Raw genomic sequence first — 16,151 nt, forward strand, 5'->3', positions numbered from 1 at the left:
TAAATATTAGTAATTATTCCCAACACTTCCCTTATCAATTGAATTTATTGATGTATTAATCATTGTTCTTATAAAAAGGGATGTTTAATCAAGTTCTTCAGGATTCTCTCCATCCCTTTTCCCAACAAATTTGTCATTTAAAAGGAAGTATTGCTGAGTTGCTAAAGCAGCTTGACCAACAGCATTCTGGGGCATTTTGGGCAAATCACTTAATTTCTCTGTGTCTCATTTTCTTTATGTGTTAAATGAGATAACAGGACTCAGCACTTACCTCATAAGAGTGTAATAGAAATTAATGAGAAACTGATGGGTCAAACACTTTGTTCCCTTGGAGAAATGTCATTTGTATAATTTTACATATTTTTTTGGATTGGATTTGTGATTTCATTGTTATAGGGAATTCCCTATAACCAATGCAAGTGAGTAACTGCCTTGTAACTTACTGAATAAGAGAGTTGCCTGGGCCACTCACTGAGAAGTGAAGGGATTTTCCCGAGATCAGTCAATATGTATCCAAGGTAGGACTGAACCTAGTTATTTCTGGGTTCACAGCTAACTTTCTATCTATTTGACCATACTATTTTATTTTTAATTTTATCAATTGAAATAGACACTGTGATTGCTTTTTATATTTTTACTTTGTAAAAATTGTGAATAAAGCATCACAGAAATATACTGAAAAAGAATTGTTTTAAAATGTTTGATGTAAAAACAAAACACATGAATAAAACAAAAAGAAAATGAAAAAAAATAACATGCTTTTTCTCTTTACATCTCTAATTTCACCCCCAATTTTACAGGCAAAAAGAAAATCCAAAGAAATAGTTACAATGGTCAATAAACATTTATTAATCATGTACAATGTCCCAGGCTAAGTGGACAAATGAAAGAATTTTAAAGTGATTTTATGTAATTATAACAAAATATTTTATTTAATTTAAAAAAATTTGTCATTTGTTTTAGATGCACATTTAGGCCATGAATTCAAGCTACAACTTCAGTTTCTAAACTGTTTGACATTAAAAAATGGTTCAGTGAATTCCTAGATGTGGAAGAAATCAGAAAAGATCATCTCTCCTAATCACCATATTTGAAATAAGAGGAAATGAAGTGGTACTCACACAAATTCAGTGACTTGACCAAAGTTATTAGTAGTAGGGACAAGACTAGGACCAAGTCTCCTGCCCATCTAGTCTCAAGTTCTCTTTCTACTAAACTATGTGACTATTTTATATGCACCTGTCAATTTTAATTTGCTAAAGATAATTTCCCACTCTTACCCAGCTAATGAACAGTCTAGAAAGAATTTTTCACTTGTATTTTTTTTTTTTTGGATAGATTGTGCCATCAAGGAGGCCTGGTATTTTGCAAAGTAAGTTTGTAAAATCTAAAGAGCATTCAGATGGGTAGTATCATTAGTAAATAACTTTAATTAAAAACCAATGTTAAAAAAAACAGTGAAAAGCAAACAATCTTCAGAAAGGAAGAATCTCTACAAAGAATAGAAAACTTAAGTTGCATCATCTAACAAATTACAAATCATTAATGAGATATGCTAAGGATGCATAATGCATGCACTGGACTGACACTGACCTTTTAGGAAAGAAAGTTTAATAATCCAACATCTAAATGACTTTCTCTCCCTTGCCCCTCTGTGTAGGCAAGCATACAGAGAGAGTTGTTTTAGATGTGCAGATTGCTAGCTTCTGCAGTGTATGACTATTCTAGTAAATGACATATCTTGATTGTTTCCTGTTTTTAAAATTGCTTTTTAATTGAATTTACTTACTAATGAGGTACTAACCACCTGAATGCTCTGTGGTCTTCACAAACTTACTTTGCAACAAGCTGGCCTCTGATGGCACAATCCATTCCACCACCGCCCCCCCCCCCCCCATTCCCCCTCAATAGCAAAATGACAAATCCCTTCCTGGCTACTTGTTTGCGGGGTCAGAGGCAGAAATCATAGCCTAACGCAGCCCCTCTTCAGTGGGGCACTTCAGAGAAGCAATAAACCCTCCACTTCCATATCCAGTGGAGTTGTATGTAGTTTATTACCATAGCCCTCCCAAGTCAAATGGACACCAGTTTCCAGCCTTGCAACTAGTGCAGTTGGGCTTTCCTCCGCTCCAACCCACTTGACTATGTCTTTCTACCTGTCCTTTCCCTGCTGTCTACAGGTCCTGAATGTTTTAAAATAGAAAATGTGATGATCTTTGTGTATGTGTGTGTGTCTGTGTAAAATGTGTGTATGTGTGCGTGTTTGGGTGTAACGGGCCCTCTGTATGGCTGCTTAGCCTGTCTCTCAACCTCTTGGCCAATGGCAGGCTGCCTTATATAAAATTAGTGTTTTCAGTCTCTCCGGGTTGCATGTACTGTATGTGGAACAGTGTACAGTGAAAACGGAGGCAGAGCGGCTCTGAGAGCTCCTCTCTTCACTTTCCCATAGAGAAACACTGACTGGCCACTGAGAGAGATACACACACACATTTAACACACACAGAGAAAGAGGTAAGTGCCCACCATCCCCAGCCTTTCCTGGGCGAAATGAGCGAGAGAGGTCCCCTTCCCGACACTTTCTTTTTTTAATACTCACTTGAAAACAGCCGGGCTGCAGCCCCAAGGACTCTTCCAGCAGTAGCAGTAGCAGAAGCAGCAACAGCAGAAGGAGCAGCAGCAGCCGGTAGGGTAGGGTGGACTTGAGGAAGACCGAGGGGGAGAGAGGGAGCGAGAGAGAGAACCTTAACAAGTCCTGCGCTGCTGCTACCCCGGCCACAATTCCTAATCACTTTCCCCCCCTACACGAAAACTTTGGATTGGGAGAGGTTCGGGGGAGATGTTCGCTTCTCTTCTGTTCCCCTTGGGGCAGGAGGGGGAGAGGTGAATGCAATGCAATGCATGCAAGAGGTTGGGGAGGGAGGGGGGGAATAGTAGGCCAGCCAGTGCCAGGCTGCGTTTGAAACCAGCACCTCTCACCATACAGGCAGCAGCAGTGGAGAGAGGGGCAAAGAGGGAGAGCGAAGCAGACCCGGGAGGAGGAGGAGAGGGAGGAGGAAGAGGAGGAGGAGGAGGACTAGGAGTAGGAGGACGAGGAGGAGGAGGACTAGGAGGAGGAGGAGGAGGAAGAGGAGGAGGAAAAACAACAACAGAACCACCACACTGACTGGCAAATTGTGACTGTCGATGAAGCCCCCAAACTTCATTACGGGGGAAAGTGCGTTTATCTGAAGGTTGGTTCGTGGTTTGGGAGGGGAGGGAACGGGAGGACGAGGAAGGAGGGGGAGGGGGGAAAGAGGGGTCAGAGGGAATTAGAAGAAGGTATTATTATCATGGGGGTTCTCCCCCCGCCTCCTTCCCGTTTATTTATTTATTTTTCTTGCTTTGGTGACCAGGAAAAAGCAGCTCAGTTGTTCGTTCATCTTGAGAGTTGGGGATTTGGGTTTTCCGGCTCCGCAGATCTAATGCCCTCTCACCCTCCACCCTTAAGCAAACGTGCAGTTAGTAGAGAAAGTGGTGTTTCAGTGCGAGAACAGCCGGGAGGAAGGAAAGAGAGGGAGAGAGAGAGAAGAGGGAGAGAGGAGGGGGAAGAGGAGGAGAGAGGCTGTGTCAGGATTTTGCATGAATGTGGGATTATGTTGTGTCAATAAGTTTAAGGTGGAGAGAGCGAGGCTGGGGGTGGGGGTGGGGGGGAGGAGGAGGAAGGCCTTCGCTGTTTAAAGTCTTATTTCTGAAGGTAAGTTATGACATTGCATGGTCGCGATGACAGAAAACTTGGAGATCATTTACCCAGGGATGGGGCTGATGCCTTTAGCAAGGGTTTCTCAGCTCTCAGAGGCCACATTCGTGTTACACTGTTATTTGCTGTGATCCGGGTCGCTAGTAAATTACAGAAATCAGACTCGAGCTTTCTTTTCCTTATCCACCTCGTCTCTCTCGCTCGCTCTCAAAAAAATTTTTTTGGGGGGGTATTGTATGAAACTTACACGACCGAGAAAACCGAAGTCTTCGTAATTTACAAAGATCATTAATTCGTGGATATGTGACCACTTTTATGTGTGAAATATCTGTAATCGTTTCAGCTAAATGAGGAAGGTAAAAATGAAAACGATGCAAAAAAAAGCTAAGACACAACATGTACGACAGAGGAGGGGGGGGTGGAGAGAGAGAGAGACGGAGAGAGAAGCTATTTTTTGCTTTCCTTTCTGTAGAAAGGGGAAAAAAATAAAGCGTGCATTCTCCTTCCCTCGCAGTGTGCAGGGTCTAGTCAATATTTTAAGTGTCTGAGGACAAATTAGTCCAGGCGGATCTTGTTTAAAAGTTTCGAGAGGTGGGGTGGAGGTTGGGGTGGGGGGGAAGAGAAGTGAGGGAAGGTGGGTGGAGGGTGTGGGGGATGGGGACGAAACAAGCTTTGCTCCTGCTGATGGTCACTGGCCTGGGGCTTTGAAACCATTGCCTGTCCTACTAATGACACGTTCAGTTCACTTCTCCCAGATCCACACACGGGGTTACCTACCTTCCCCGATCTGAGCTAACGTAGACAGGGGTACTTCCCCCATCTGGATAATCTCACGGGGAGAGGCGTTTTTTCCCTTCCCTTTAGATTAACCTAGTCTGGGAGTATGGGGGGGGGGGGAGAGGAGGGAACTTGTCCTCCTCCTCCCTTCACCAACAGCGCACCACTACCACCGCCTTTCCCGTCCCTACTTTTATGATAACCTCCCCAGGAGCATTCCTCCTGGTCTTTTAATTCTCACCAGTGAACAGTACCGCGCCCGCACACCCCACCCCCGCACTGTGGGGGCACTCCTCCCCCAGCCCCACATTATCACATGCGCTGTATAGGGATGGTCCAAGCAGGGAATGGTATCGCTCATGTGGTTCTAGCAGCAGCAGCACCACCTCCCCGGTGGCAGCAGAGGCAGCAGCAGCAGCAGCAACAGCAGCAGCAGCAGCGGTGGCGGCGGGATCATCGCCGGGGCCGCGGGGAGGAGGAGGAGGAGGAGGAGAAGAAGGAGGAGGAAGAGAAGGAGGAGTAGTAGGAGGAGGTGTTTTCTGCCCAGATCACCGCCAGTTTGATTCCCGACATGTCGTTGGAGCGGGCGGAGAGCAGGGGGAGACCCCACTCGTTGCCTCTTCCTCATTGAAAGGTGTTTTGCAGACTTTTACGCCGGGAGTGAGATTTGCACTTCATTTTTTTTCCTCTTCCCCAAAGCAAGATGGACTCTATTCTGTTTCTCTTTCTCTCTCTGTCTCTGCCTCTGTCTTGTCAGCCTTTAAGATCGACATTTTGTACTAAGATGCAAACTTGATGGTGACCAGCAACAAAGCCTGGGTTAGATCTCTCTCCATTTTAATACTTCCCTCAATCCCAACCTCGCCGACCCCGATGGCCCTGCACTTGCCACGGTTTTGGCGAATGTGTTTTCCTGGCTCGGTTCAGATCTCTAATCCGTGGATTGCGATGGGGGTGGGGGGGAGAGTTGGCGTTTTGACGACTGTTGTAGCTGCTCAGGTCTGCTGGGGAATGGGCAGTCGTTACCTGGAACAACTGTGTGGCACGGCGTTGCAACCTACGGCTTCCGTGGACGGCGCAGTCTTGGGGCTAGCTATCGATCGCTATGATTTTGTTTCTGCTTTATTTGCCCTCCGTGGTGGTGGTGGGCACTTGGGCAAGTTGATGAATGATCGCGGGGAGGTTTTGCGTTGGCAAAATGGATCAACTTTCTGCTTTGTACATATGGGAAGTAGAGGAGTGGAGAGAAAGGGGGAGGGGGAATCTGGGAGGTGGAAACCAGCTAGATACCAACAAATGATTGTTGGTCTTATACAGCCCCTGTGCCCTTTGGAGACGTTAGTGCATCTTTTCCCTTGCTGCCTAGGATTTCTTTTTCCCTGGAGAAGAAAGGTCGTTTGCTCTTCAATAAGAACTTCCTTTTAAAAGCTGGTCTTTAGTTTTTGGGGGCTCCTTCACTGTTGATATTGTGTCTATTTGAAAATATTACAAAAATGATGGTATACTCATGATCTGCCTTTATTTGATACTTTATAGGTCACTATCACATGACAAAGGCTTCGAGACAGCTTCTTCTTCCCCTGCCTGTAATTTCCATTTGCCTTCCTAGGTAAGTATGCAAACTGTTCATACAGGAAGAGAGAGTAATTATTAATAATAAAATAAGGGTTCTTACAGTTTCTTGTGGGAAGATGCTTTGTCAGATTTTAACATCCCCAAGAGACGGATCTGCCCCACGTTCCCCCAGTGGATGCCAATTTGTGATGTTTAAGGTTCAGCACTTTAGGGGGTGGGAATTTTTAAAAGATGGTGACTTTAAGTGTTAGGGTCCATTCCCCCTCCCCAGAGCAAGTTAAAAAAAAACAAAAAACAAACAATGACTGAAACCTTGATTATATGCAAATAAGTAATTAAATTAGCATGAACTTTTCACATAGTAGGTGAATGAGTAGGATATGGAAAGAACCCATCTTAAATTAAGTTGTTTAAGAAAATAGCTCTGAAAGACAGGACCTGGCTCTCAGTTGAAATTGGTAAAATTTATGTTTGATGATTCTCTAAAACTCCCCCAAAAACTCAAAGAAGCAATTTGTACAGGATATTCTGTATTCCTCTGGTGATTGTTCAAACTGTACATTCATGCCATCCCTCTTTCTAGGTAATCTGTTCTTTTGTGCAGTTAACTACAACTCTGAGCAATAGTTCATCTCAATAGAATAGTGTATTGAAAAGGTGATCATATTTTTGGAACTTTTCTTGCGTATTGTGTATTTGGAGAACTTTAAAACTTTGAGACAATCTGTTTAAAAAAAAAACAGCTTTGAAATTATATCTATATCTTTGAAAGATCTGCCATCCCTCCTTCCCCACCAAGAAGAAACATCAGTGTGTGGTTGACTGCAGATTTCTAGTGGCTGAACTATAAAAGTACAAAGTAAAAATTAAGGAGTCATTGAATATTTTAAGTTAATACAGTCATCTCTGTTGCTAAAGGTTTATAAATCTATTCATCCTCCAACTCATCCTAAGTAATAGCACAGGAGACTATATTATCTTTACTGTGGTTAATTGGAGATAAGTGGTTCCTCAAAACTGTAAGACAGGTGGTAGTTTATAACCCCCTAGAGGTGAGATTTTGTGAATCAAAAAGAGTTTTTGAACTCACTTTTTAGGAAGGAAAAATCTGGGGCCTCTCTTTCTTCATTATTTAGCTTCCAGAACTTTATATATGCTAGTGAAACTTTGTGTCTTAGTGTTAAGAAAAATTGTTTTCAAAGATTGGGTTTTCTAGTTGCCTTCATCTACTTGGAAAGTAAGGGTGGCATTATTTCTGGGTTTTGTAAATCATAAGGTCTATGCAGGGCAAACTCAAGTTCACTATATAGTGAAATATTGTGGAATGACAAATGGTGAATTACTTAATATAATCAGTGGCGGACATTGGTTAAAAAAAAGAACCCTAAAGTGATGGTTTCTGCATCCTTGATTTTTAAAAGCCTATTCAAAACATAGTGACTTTTGAACATATGGCAGGAGTCTTTGGAGTGTATTCCTGGTTACTAAAGGACATCACGTTTGTACTTCTGAGACTTAGTTGTGTGGGTTTTTTTTTTTTTTTCACTTTAGCTAACTTTTAATGTGAGCTCTTTTCTCAGTAGAAGTATATTTGACCAATTGACATATGAATATGCAGATGATTAATTTATAGACTAAAAATTACATGGATGAAATATTCCATTTCTCTGAAATATTAAATAAGTAGCTCATCAAAAACAATTTTAAAAGAACAATCATGAACTGTGAATTCAGAAAAGCAGCACTTGTAATGATGAGATATAACAATGATCTTTATTAAAAAGTCCTCAATGAAGTATAGACTCAGAGAGAATTTGAGAGTTGGAAGGAATCTCTGAGGCCAACTAATTTAGCTCAATATATTATATAGATAAAGATCCCTTCTATGGTTTATACAAGAGGTCATTCAACTTTTTCTTGAAGACATGAGGTGAGAATCAGTCCCCTATTTCCTGAGGGTACTTATTCCATTTATTAGATAATTGCAATTGTTAGGAAGTTTTTTCTTTACATTAAGTCAAAATCTGCCTCTATAATCTTTACCTATTTTACTTAGTGGATATTGTTCCCAAAGACTTCTCTTTTCCATATTAAAAATTTCCAGTTTCTTCAGGTTGTCTTCTTATGGCCTGAAGTTAAGGCCTTCTTCATTGTGTTGGTGGTATTTAAAATACATTTATCCCAGTAATGATGAACTAATTTTAGTCTTGAGTAGAAGTTTAGTTAAGAATTTATAGTTAAATTGCTTCTCCATAATGAAGAATTCTTCAAATTAATGACTAAACTGTTGGTCAGAAAATATTCTCCATCTCCATATTGATTACTAAAACTATGCTCTTCAGATGCATCTTAAGTTTAATTTCAGTGTATGAAAAAGAAAGATTTATACCTGATACCTCTTTGTGCTTTATTTTTAAAGGCACTCTGGCAGTGTTAGGAAATTTTTCACTCTAAACTTCATTGCTAATATTTTCTTAATGATCAGATAACTCTCCTGATATCATTAGTTTAGGGTGCAGATTTTTTTTTTAATTTAATTTTTCTGTATATAGTTGGTAGCTTTCTTTCCTAAGATGACTTTTCATTTACTCAGTATGCATTTTGTAAGTTCTTATTTATTTACATGTTGTTTTCTAAGATTAGAATGTAAGCTTCAGGGGATTTTATTTAGCATGGAGCTAGGCACATTACCAGTATTTAGTAAAATTTTGTTCATTTATTGAGTGGAAAAAAACTCAAGTAAAAAGTTTATTGATTCCAAAATATATCCCGGCTTTCACTCATGATTTAAAATGTATTTAGCACTCTTACTCTCACTGTCTTTCATCTCAGAATTTCACCAAGATAGATGGGAGATGTCTTTAGACATTGAAGTAAAAATATGGGTTATATAAAAACTTATTATGCTTAAATAATTTTTTGGGGGGTGTCATAAGTAACTATGTAATTGATTGTGTTTTCCAAAAAAGAGTAACAAATAAAAGAAAACAGCTTGAAATAGTGTTTCACAGTTTAGAAAAACATATTTGGCATTTAGAGTATTAATAACTTATTTTATATAGAATTTGAAAAATAATTGCCAATCACTAATCACAAACAGAAGTTTAGTTAGGATAGACTTTTTTCTTACACATGTTAAGGTGCTAATATGTTTTTCATGATTAATTTATGAGGAATAATTTCTGTCATGTTAGTCACCATCGTAGAATTTTAAAAAGTTCTAATCATTACTTCCATTAAAATGCTCAGAAAACAAGCTTCTCCTAAATATCACTATTCCTTAAAGTGTGTGTGTGTATATATATACACACACACAATACATATAAAAATCTCTTCCATAATACTTGCATTGAAATCCTTAAATAAATGAAATCCAGCAGCTATCAATGAGAAAAGGCTACTTTTAAAATCATCTTTTTTAACTGTAGTAGACCTTGAACTTGTGAAATAGATTCTTTTTTTCCCTTGGATTATAATATTAATGCCAGAACCATCCTTTGGTACTTCATCATTTAATATTTGCTTTTAAAAGTCCTTGCTAATGTTTCATATGGCCTATAAGTACTTTCCAAATGTCCTAAAAACTTTCATTTTCATTACCTTTCATTCCAAACAAGAAGTTAAAGTCAGGTTCACTGTGTTAAAAATAAATGCCTTTTTTCCCTCTGTTTTGTCAATGAATGCTCATATGTACTTCTTCAGAAGTTAGACTTTCAAAGGTATTACTCTCTAAAAATTCCAGATATATTCAGGAAGTCTCCATTGAGATAGAGTATTAGGTTTCTGTTTGAATTTTTTAAAAAAGCATCAGAAATATAGAAATAATATCTTTGAAAAATACAAACAAATGCCTTCAACAAAGAATTAGCTATATTTTTCATATATTCATTGACAGAAGAGAAGTTGGAGGGGAAGCATCAACAATGGGGAAAGCATTGACAATAAGACATACACAAATCTACCTTACACATATTATTTTTAGATAAAAAAAAATCACCATAAGTATTTAAGCTCTTAAAAATAAGAAAGATGAAATATTCAAGTAGTTACATAGTATCAGATAGTGAAAAGCATATAGAAAGACAAAAGGAAAATCAGAAAACCAAAAATATAATTTTGTGAGCATTTTATAAAACAAGAGACTTGGAAGCTTACATCAAATAATTTGTCAGACAATAAAATGAATAATCAATATAGTAGTAATGCATAGACTTGAGATGAAGTGGTTATAAATTAAAGCAAAGAATTAGATGTATTCTTCAGAGAAAACCATATTTTTCTTCTTTTGCATTGAATATGAAATGCTCCTAAGACATTTTGATATTTTGTAACTCTTGAATGTACTTTTTATATAATTTTGTGTATGAGAGTTATCTATTTTTGTGTCTTATTCCCTCAAATAGACCATAAGGCTCAATGATGGTAGGTGTTGCATCTTATCTTGTTATTTATTCTTGTTATTTATTCATTCAGCAATCATTAAGTGTCTACTATGTATAACACACTGTGCTAGAACATAGAAACAGAAACACAAGTGTCTTCCCTCAAGAAGCTTACATTTTATTAGGGAGAAAAAATACACACATATGGGTCAATACAAAAATATATAAAATAAATGTAAAATGATTTTAGGTGGGAAAGAGCAATGATGGATCAGGAAGGCTTCTGTTAGGAGGCAATGCTTGAACTAAACATTCAAGATAGTTAGACTTTCTAGGAGACAGAGGCAAATAAAGTGCATATGAAACGTGAGCAAGAGCCTTTGTTGTATAGGAATAAAGGTAGGAGATGGGATGCTGTGTCCAGGAAACAGAAAATAAACCAATTTCATTAGCATTTAAACTGCATGAGGGGGAGCTGGAAAGATAGATTGGACTAAGTGCATACTATGTGCCAGGTACACTGAGCTAAGTACTGAGAGATCTAGAGAAAGGCAAAAAAGTGGTCTCTACCCTCCAAGAGGTCACATTATAATGTAAATGACTAGGGACGTGTATATATACAGTGGACATGTAAATTGCTTTCAGTGTCTTGGAGAGAAGGTAGGAGAAAGGACCAGGAAAGGTTTTATAGAAAAAGCTATGATTTGCAGCAGCTAGATAGAGCATCTCCCCTGGAGTCAGAAGGACTTGAGTCCAAATCTGGTCTCGAACATTTAATACTTACTAACTGTGTGACCTGGGCAAGTACTTAACCCTGATTATAAAAGTAAAATATCTGACCAGAAAAAGCTAGAACTTAGGCTGATCCTATAAGAAAGCGGGGGAAGCTGAAAGGGGGAGCTTGCCAGACAAGGGAACATCAGTGAAAAGCCATGGAATTGAGCTGAAGTGTTGTCAGTGTGGGACAGCAGGGAGACCTTTTTAATGGGAAGAATGCATGAGAATATTGGAAGTTTAGGGAAGATTAAGGTTAGGAAGAGCTTTAAATAACAAATAAAGGTGTTTTTATTTTATTCTAGAAACAATAGTAGAAAAATGGCATGGTATGTCTTAAATTATAGTAATTTCAATTTAGAAGTTGGATGGAGAATGTTTAAAGGCAGGGGGATGAGTTAGTAGCCTATTTCAATATATTAGTCAAAAGATGATAAAAATCTAGAATTGGGGTGGTAGCCTTGTGACTGGATTAGAAGTAAATAAATGTTAATATTATAAAAGACTTGTTAAGAGATGGAATGAAATGGAACAAGGGAAGTCCAAGGTTGCAAATGTGAACTGGAAATGTTACATGCTGGTGCCCTTGACCAAAATAGTTTGGAAGAAAGGTATGTTGGGGTGGGGGAAGGAATTAATGAATTTTGTTTTAGATACTCAGTAGACAGTACAATGGATAGAATGCTTGGCCTGGAGTCAGGAAAACCTGGATTTAAATGTAACCTAAGAAAGTTCTGAGCTCAGATATGAACTAACTGTGTGACTGGGCAAAATCATTTAATTCTGGGTACCACTATTTCCTTATCTGAAGAAGGAAAAAGGCAAACTATTCCACTGTCAAGAAAAACCCGAACGTGATCACAAAGAGTTAGACATGACTGAAAATAACTAAAGAGCAGCAAACAATAAATGCAGAAATAAAATTCAGGAAAGGTAGAGTCTTAGGCTTGATGTACAGTTGTGCCTAGTTGAACCTTTGGAGCTGATGAGGTAAAAAGGCTTGATTAAAAAACAACAGATAAACCTTATGACTTGCACATAGAAATAGAAAGATCATGTAGGTGAAGGGAGGCGGGGAGAGAGGGTTAACAATTGGGTTTGAATATAATCCTATTTTTTCCCATTGATTTATCAGGTGTTAAAATTATTTGTTTTTATTATATTATTCCTACTTATCTTGCAACCTCCTTCAGGCCTGGGATTATAGCATGTTGTCAACTTACCAGGCACTAATTAACTTTCTACCCTGCAAGAAATTTGTGCTAGACACCAGAGATCCCAGGGCAAAAAATGGATGGAGGGCATCCTGCCCTCAAGTAACATATTTTACTAGCTCTCCCTTATTAATTAGCAAAAAGCCTTGATTAGAATAGGAACTCAAAAAATGTTAGACATAATGACTAAAAACGTTGATCAAGGGATAAAATGCACTTAAATTAGGTTCAGTTTTACATTTATTTATATCTATTGAATTCAAGTACAATTGAATATGAAGAATGTTGACCAAATTATGAAGACTAGAAGAAGAAAAACTAAAAGATCTCTTATGTGAAAAAATGGAAAGTTTAAGAAGGAAGAAATCCCAAAGTTAGTGTTCTTATAACACTGTGATACTGTTCAAATAACATGTTATTCAATGTATCTGAATATTTTTCATATTTTAGCTGGAAAATTAGGGTAAAAGTCGCCTCTATGTATAGAAACACTAATATAGATTTGGTATCTTTCTAGTTGATTATTTTTTGTCTTTAATCATATTTTCTCTGAAGATGCTTATCACCTTTCTCCTTAAGAAAGTCTTGTTGAATTGTCTGCTTAGAATCTCCCCTTTCATCTTAATTCCTCAAAAGAAACTGTAAAAGAATAAACATAAATAAAAGAAAAAGTAATTCTATAGAAAATTTAAAAAATTATCAGTGATAAAAATTGTCAATGATATAAATTATATTGTACATGACATTTATTGAGATATAAGTACAGATGATTGTCTGGTTCACTGTTATATTAAGAATTGATTTAACTAAAAACTAGCTTGTTGATAGATTGCAGTTGTTAGAGAATAGTTGAGCAGAGTGTGCAAAATAATTTTTTCCCGTTTCTGGTCAACGGGACCATCTTTGAAAAACTTTAACACCTTTTATTGACTCTCTAGTATGAAAGCTACAGATTGAGTAGGTCATCAACTCTCATGTTAGCAGTATGGTTTCTTATGGCATTTTCAAAATGCTGAATCATTTCTCAATTTTCTTTCCACCTCCCAAAGCTATCTGTGAATGTGGATGAAATTCCTATTGTCAATAAAGGGCACTTGGGAAATGGAACAAAATGAGAAAATAATTCTCCCTATCCAATTGTCAAGCTTTGGTCATTTTTGGAATTATCTTCAGAATGAGCTTGTGATATACATCTAAGTACACATGCACATGACTAAATCTATTGTTATCTTGATGAATTCACTTCTTTGATATTTGATATGCCCTGTTAATATTTTTTAGTATTGATATTTGTAGTTTATCTTTTCAATCCTAATTGGTTTTTAGGGGTAGAAAGTCAAAACATCAATCTAAATTACAAAACATGTTAAAATTATTTTAATGTGAATTTGATTTTTGCAAAATTCATAGCAAGTATATTTTGCAGCTGGGATTGTAAAGCCAGGATGAATAAAGATGCTAGTAATTTTTATGAATTTTCCTGAAATGGACTTAAATAAAATCTTTATTCATATGGTTTTGTTATAAGAATGATGGAAAGATTGAAAGATTTCTTAGGAGTTGTATCTAATATAATTTATTTTAAAATCTCTGAATAGAATTTCATGCTGAGAGTGTCTCTCCATACTTCTTAGGGAGGTGTGACAAAACACTCTTTAGTGTTTTGGCTTTCTGTACCAATAAACACTGCTCCAAATAATTCTTTTTCTTTTAATAGAGATCCTTCCCATTTTGATATTGGGAATTTTGCCAGGAGGAATTGATGGATCTAGAAAGTCATTACATCCAGAAGCTTTTCTAAGGAAAGGAATAGAGAAATTTTCCCATTAGTGAGAACTCTTGAAGCCCCCTTTTGTGGGTTATGAACCGAGTTAGCTACCAAGTAGCTAATGAGGTGCCCAACTCTTCCTTGTTGGTAGTACTAGATAGAAATGTCTCAATAATAATATTTCGTCTTAATGTTTATTGATTGCACTGTCACACTATTATAAAAGAAGTTTTTTTGTTGATGTGGAGAGTTATTTCCTAGCTAATGTTCTGTCATCTGTGTATGATAAAATTGATGAGCTCAATGATTATCTGAAGCTAGAAAAATTGAACAATACATGAATGTTGCTACAAAATAAATGTCTGCCAAACTTATCTGTAAAAGTAGTCAGTTATTAGAAATAAGGTAGTATTAAGGTAATTTTTTACTTCTAATTACCAGTATATATTCAATTCAAAAGTTCATTAGTGCTTAACATGCTTTGCAGGGATTTCTAAATCACCACATAGATGACATTCTCTACGATTGTGTTTGGTAGACAATATTTTATGAAGTATATTTTTGGACACAAGTATATAAATCATTTTAATAATACAAAGTAACATGGCATTGTTTTGTACTATCACTGAGGACTCTAGTGAAGTGAAATTAAATTTATTTTGTCTTTTCTGATTTGTCATCATGAGAATGAAGTGCAGATTTAAAAGACAAAAAAGTCTGTCTTCCTTGGCTATGATTTTTTTTTCTTAATACATTTTATTTTCCCCTTTCCTTCTTGCTAATTCATGAAAATATAGTTTTCCTTCACCTATTTTCAGAAATTAGTTTTTATGAATGATGAGTCTATAATGAGCAGGCTCTCAGAGCAATGCAATTGGACAAATAAAGATGTTTTATAAAGATTACTTCAGGGACTGGGAATCTTCATTACATTTGTGAGTATTTATCCCTCCCCCATTTTTCCTTTATTGTTCTCAATCAGATACTTTGAGACATTTAAATTCTTACCTTTTTAATGTATTCAAATTTCATCCTACTCTGAATGGGTCATGTACGAAGAAGAACATACACTCTATTAAATACTTCTATAGATGTTGAGATGTAAATATGCATATAAACTTTATTATATGGGTTGTGGCTCTATGTTTACCCTGTCACTGCACATCTAAGGGAAGATTTGGTATGGACAGTGGGGTGATTTTTTTTTTAAAGTATACATCCATTTCTAACTTTTTATTTAAACACTAGTGGCTCTATTTGACTTGAGATACATGTATTTTTAATCTCTCATACTATTTTCTATTAAGATTTTTACAAATTTTTATGAGCATTAGTGCTTTGTATTAAATTAGTTTTATCCACATGTGTGGGATATATTTTTGAAAATCTCCCATACTATTTCCTATTAGGATTTTTACAAATTTTTACAAGCATTAGTGCTTTGCATTAAATAAGTTTCATCTACATGTGGCTTAATTTACATTTATTGCTACTAAAAGTCACACTTTATTTTGTTAATAGGAACAAAGATGAAGAAAACTTATTTTATAGCAGTTCCTTAAAATGGATTACAAATCTGTTACATAATGTTAAAAATGTTTTTAATATGACACCTTTGAATCAAATATTTGGACCTATCTATCCTATGTCTATAAAATGATGTATATTATCTATCCTATCATCAATAGGAAATGCAATATAGTTAATTTATATAATAAATTATTATAAGGAGGAGAAGAAATCTACATCTCCAATTATGTTAAGTCAGTCAGGCAACAAGAATTTATTAAGTGCTTATTTTGTACTATTCACAAAAATTTATCATTCTGAGGAGAGAGAGAAGTATAGAAACATATGGCATAAATATAAAATTAGCAAATACAGATACATAAAAAATAATTAGTGCAAGGTCAGTAGCAAAGGGG

At 36.7% G+C, this 16,151-nt stretch overlaps 1 protein-coding gene across 11 annotated transcripts in view; it reads left to right on the forward strand.

Moving 5' to 3' along the window:
• Positions 1-2,378: 2,378 nt before the first annotated feature.
• BBX (BBX high mobility group box domain containing) overlaps positions 2,379-16,151 on the forward strand; it is a 349,253-nt gene continuing 335,480 nt past the window's right edge. For 4 of the 11 annotated variants that reach the window (XM_074301097.1, XM_074301111.1, XM_074301112.1 and 1 more), the window contains exons 1-2: positions 2,379-2,511; positions 6,050-6,122. The gene's annotated coding sequence lies outside the window, so the exon portion shown is untranslated. Of the gene's footprint in view, positions 2,512-3,102; positions 3,231-4,912; positions 5,333-6,049; positions 6,123-16,151 lie in introns of those variants that run through there. The other 7 variants (XM_074301101.1, XM_074301103.1, XM_074301098.1 and 4 more) reach the window with 5 other exon arrangements.

Source organism: Sminthopsis crassicaudata, chromosome 3 (assembly GCF_048593235.1).
Source record: "Sminthopsis crassicaudata isolate SCR6 chromosome 3, ASM4859323v1, whole genome shotgun sequence".
In the NCBI taxonomy this organism is placed as follows: Eukaryota; Metazoa; Chordata; class Mammalia; order Dasyuromorphia; family Dasyuridae; genus Sminthopsis; species Sminthopsis crassicaudata.